Genomic DNA, 5,461 nt, shown 5'->3' with positions numbered 1-5,461 from the left:
GATCTGCTTGAGAAAACTCTTATGAACTTAGGGAAAAAGACAAGTTTTTTTTTCCTCAAGTCTTAGCGTCTCCAATGATAACCACTTTCACTTTCTAGCCGTGAGGCCGAAAGGAGACCAAAACAAAAACATTATAATCGTGGCCTTGGTATCAATGGTATTAACTTCAGTTTTTGTTATTCTTTGGGTTTTATGTTCTTGTTTTTTGTTAGTTGTTATGAAGACGTCGATGCTGCTCTTGGAGACCCTGTGGTTAACAATGTACACTGTTGCACATGCGGTAGTGAAGCGAAATTATGATAATGACAGTTACCATTATCATTATTCCTTTCCATTATTACTATTGACATTGCTGTTGACATTGGTGCTGTCATTATTTCATCAATACCATGTTATTCATGATATTGATAATGAAATAGAAATTTATGTAACAATACAAATAACGGAAATCAATAAATCATGTATTTCAGTCTTCCAGTGATCACTGTCTTATTGAGAGTTTCAAAGGATTCGGTTTGTGATTATTAACATTTGTTCCACTTTGGCGGCACGAGCCGTTTAGTATTCGTCGAAGGAACTGTATATATATTTTTTTATTTTGTTTTTGTTTTTTCATATAGCTTGTCATATACATTTTCCACTAGAATCTCGACCCAGCGAATGTTCAATCATTGTGTCTAAACTTCAGCCATGCATCCTTGATATTCACTGAACAAACATTTGTACTTGTACGACAATCACGAAACTGCGCTGCTGGATACACTAACCTACATTTACGAAACGTCGACAATGAAATACCCTGTGTAAGCAACCCATTAATTAATACAAGAACTTGCGAGAATAGAGAAAAAAAAAATTATCGACACTTGTATAAACAGAGAAGAAAAAATCAAACTAAATACATAAACAATAATGAATGACAGTAAGAGCGTGATTCTACCGGGCGGCCAATAGATTGACGGAAGTGGATCGTTTGAGAGTTACCGCTGTTCACGGATATTTTGACAATAATCGCCAAAACAGAGGGAGGAACTCGGTACCGCTCGCTTGGGAAATGAATGTGCACGAGTTGTAATCAATGCATGAGGATCTAGGGTGCATGATAATGGCGCAGGAGAAGGATACAGAATAGGAAGCGAGGAAAGAGAGGGAAATGCATAACCAAACAACCATTTCCTGCTATTACAGTGAGGAGGGAGAAGAGGAACGTGCAAGCGATCCACAGAAAGAAGGTGTTCGGTTCCGTTCAACATGGCTTTGTTGATAGCGAATTCAACTCATTCTCAGAATCGAACTGCCTCCGAGGTTTACGTCTTATCAGACTCATCATGGAATCAAAGGGATGAAATTACCCTGAAAGAGAAAACGGGAAGATTGATGCATGAAAACAAGAAAGGAAAATCCCCGTGGATATTGGACGTTCGGCTCAGATGGAAAACTTCGAGAGAGAGAAGGATATAATCGTTCTCTACCAAGGCAATGAGCCAAAGGGGAAAGGGAGCAACCGAAATGAAAAGATAATAAGAGTAAAGGTGATAATAACAAGGAATAGAAATATATGTATATTGATGCTAATGATACAAATAATAGCGCTTGCAGAAAAGGATAATAGTTATAATTTAAAGATGGTATCTCGTTGACATCAATAACGGTGACAATACCAGTTCAATAATAGATGATAATAACATTGCCATCAAGATAACAATAATTTTAATGGTTGTTTCAGTAATTCATCATATTTGCATTAATGTTTGTGATGATAAGAATATAAAGATAATGGTGATGGAAATAATGAAATGATAATAATGACACTGCTGTTGTTGCTATTGCCACAACTGAAAATTCCACTGCAAATAATAAAATTGTCAATATCAGTAATTGCAGTAAGTACTAGAAGAATAACAGTGCTATCTATTATCACCCAGTACCATTCAAAGTATTTTAATCTAATAACAGTAATAACTACAATGATATTAACATTAGCAACAACAAAGATTTCATTGAAGTAATGGCATTGACAAGATTATGTGACTAGATACAATAGTAATTATAGTAATAATACTGATCTACATTGATCACAGAAAATATACTAATGCTAATGAAATTACTACTATTAATATTATTACTATTACTGCTACTACTCTTCTTACTGTTACTATTACTAATAATAATGTTACTACATCGACTACTGCTACTACTTCTATGACTACTACTACAATTACTAATATTACTACTACCACCACCACCACTATTACTACTACTACTGCAACTACTACTACTACCATTACTATGACTTCTTTTATTACTTAACAATACTACTACTAGTACTGTTGTTGCTGCCTTCACCAATACCACCACCACCATTACAACTGATGATAATAATGAGGATGACGATAATGATAGTACTACTAATAAGAATAATGTTAAGGACACCCTATGATGAAAATAAAGATAGTAATAGCTTAAGAAAAAAACTAAATAATAGAAATAATGAAGATGACAAAAAAAGATATACCAAGTAGAGGGATCCATGTCAGATGTATTAATAGTGAGATTGGGATAATGAATGATTTAGTAGACGAACCAGATGATATTAGATTGAATTATTTTCTGACTGACGAAACATACTTTTTTCTGTTTGAAAGGCCTGATTAAAAGGTGGCTCAAGTAAGCAATATGTTCACCGTTGAATATATGATAATAAAGCTAGGATATAATAATTCCAAAGCTTTCCCATCACATCTCCCCTTCTATCGGTCTGTCTGTCTGTAAGCTTTATCTGCCCCCCTCCCCACTCTCTCTCTTTCTCTCTCCCTCTCTCTCTCTTTATTTCTTTCTCTCTTTATTTCTCTCTCTCTCTCTCTCTCTCTCTCTCTCTCTCTCTCTCTCTCTCTCTCTCTCTCTCTCTCTCTCTCTCTCTCTCTCTCTCTCTCTCTCTCTCTCTCCCTCTCCCTCCCTCCCTCCCTCCCTCTCTCTCTCTTTCTCTCTCTCTCTCCCTCTCCCTCTCCCATTCAAATAACCGAAGAAGTAAGCCTATATGAAACACACCAAAAACAATAAGCAAACGAATGAACCATCACCAAAAGCAACAAAAAACAAAAACAGCCAAAAAAAGAGAAAAAAGAGAAAAAAAACGAGCAAGAGAAACAGAGAAACTCGTGCTGACCCAAAGCCGCCAGAAGAACCCTAACAGGAAATGACAAACAAACGACCTTCGGGCAAGTCATCATCCGCTGCAGATTATCCCGAGACTGAACTATCCTCTTCAGTCTCTGCGGAGGATAACATCTCCGGCCTCCTTCTCGGCTCTCATTATTTAGGTCATCGTTTGGGTGGATGTTGTTGGGTTGCGTGCGATGAAGGGTTTATGGTTGAGGCGGAGATTCGGTGGTGGAGGTGGGGAAAAGAGGCGATGGTAAGGTCACGGTCTCTTACGCTCTTGCTCTTCATGAAATAATTCCAGTAATTAATAATAATTAATAATTAATAAAATCATTAATAATTCCAATAATTATTTCGTATAACTAGGTAGCGCCACTTCTTGTTAAACCGAGATCTGTGATTGTCTTTTTCCCCCGAGAGATAATACAAGAGTGTAAATAGTAATGAATTTTATGTTGTCGTAAATAATAGAGGGGAGGTTTGGTGTTTATTTCTGGTGATCATAAAAGAATATCGAGTAAATTATACAAATAATTATGTAACTAACTACATATGATATCTTACAACGCAGTCTCATTGCCCAGCAAGGATGACGTCATTAGTTCGACCCTTCCTTTGACCCGGTCAGTCGTGTGTTTTTCTTTGAAACTGGTTCAGTAACACCAGTGGTAAAAAAATAATAATAATTATAATAATATTTGTAATGAATAAAGGAAGTTGCCAGCTAAGATTTTAATCAAGATGTAGTAGGGATATCTGTATCAAAGACCTTGAATGAAAGTGTGCATCACCGTCTCTCTCTCTCTCTCTCTCTCTCTCTCTCTCTCTCTCTCTCTCTCTCTCTCTCTCTCTCTCTCTCTCTCTCTCTCTCTCTCTCTCTCTCTCTCTCTCCCTCCCTCTCCTCTCTCCCTCTCCCTCTCCCTCATCCCCCCCCCTCTCTCTCTCTCTCTCTCTCTCTTTCTCTTTCTCTTTATGTTATTCTTTCTCTTTCTCTTTATCTTTCTCTTTCTCTTTCTCTTTCTCTTTCTCTTTCTCTTTCTCTTTCTCTTTCTCCTCTCCCTCTCCCTCTCCCTCTCCCTCTCCCTCTCCCTCTCCCTCTCCCTCTCCCTCTCCCTCTCCCTCTCCCTCTCCCTCTCTCTCTCTCCCTCCCCCCTTGAATATCCAGGCAAATCTCTTCACACGGTCGAGCTTTCCGCCTTGAAAAGGAAGGATTGAGGGTTCCTTCGCCAAAACTTGCTTCCTTGGCCTCACGCTACTCCGATGAGCGTGTTAAATATCAATACTTTGCAATGGATAGAATCAGCGCGTCCTATTAATCCCATGGACTAAACGATACTATCTTTACTATTATTTGGAGCAAGAATGATTATGATTATAATGGTATTACTGATATGGAGAGGGTAATCATTGTAGCAATAATAATAGGGACAATTATTTTGTAATGATAATGCGAATGGTGATAGTGGTGGTGCTAATATCAGTAACAGTGAAAGTGTGATGATAATCATGATGATAATGTTAATCAATTTTGTTATGATCATATAATAATATTAACAACGACTATAAAAAGAAATTATAATAATGATGATAAAACTGTTAATATTATTGATAATAAGAAAAATAATGATAATTGCAGCAGCAGTAGTAAAACAGTAATGATAATAATAATAATAATAATACCTATAAAGATAGTTAGAAAAAATAATGATGAAGATAATATTCATAATAATAACAGTCATAATGGTTATAATATTAATGATAATTATCATAATAATACTAATAATAACAATAATCACGATGGAAATAAAAATAATGATAATTATTATATTGCAGAAATAACAACAATGGTGATGATAAAACCTATGAGGGTTATTAGTAATGATAATAACATAATGCTAATGATGATGTTGATAACAATAACAATATCAGTGATAATATTCATAACATTGTTGATGATACGAACAATGGTAACGATGGAGATAATAATAATAATAATAATAATATAAACAATACTAATAACAACATTGATATTAATGATAATTGTGAAAATCATCATCATCATAAATGATAATGATGATAATTGTGCTGATGATGGTAATCATAATGATATCAATAATGATAATTATTACAATATAGATTTTCATGATGATACTTATGACAATAATGACAGTAATAATAATTATAATCATAACAATATAAAAATGATAATAATTATGGTAAGAGGAAGAATGATAATGATAACGATAATGAAAATAATATTAATGTTGATAATAATAATAAAGATGATAATAGCAGTAAC

Source organism: Penaeus vannamei, chromosome 21 (assembly GCF_042767895.1).
Source record: "Penaeus vannamei isolate JL-2024 chromosome 21, ASM4276789v1, whole genome shotgun sequence".
Classification (NCBI taxonomy): Eukaryota; Metazoa; Arthropoda; class Malacostraca; order Decapoda; family Penaeidae; genus Penaeus; species Penaeus vannamei.
The sequence above is the reverse complement of the archived record's forward strand: the minus strand, read 5'-3'. Positions refer to the sequence as shown.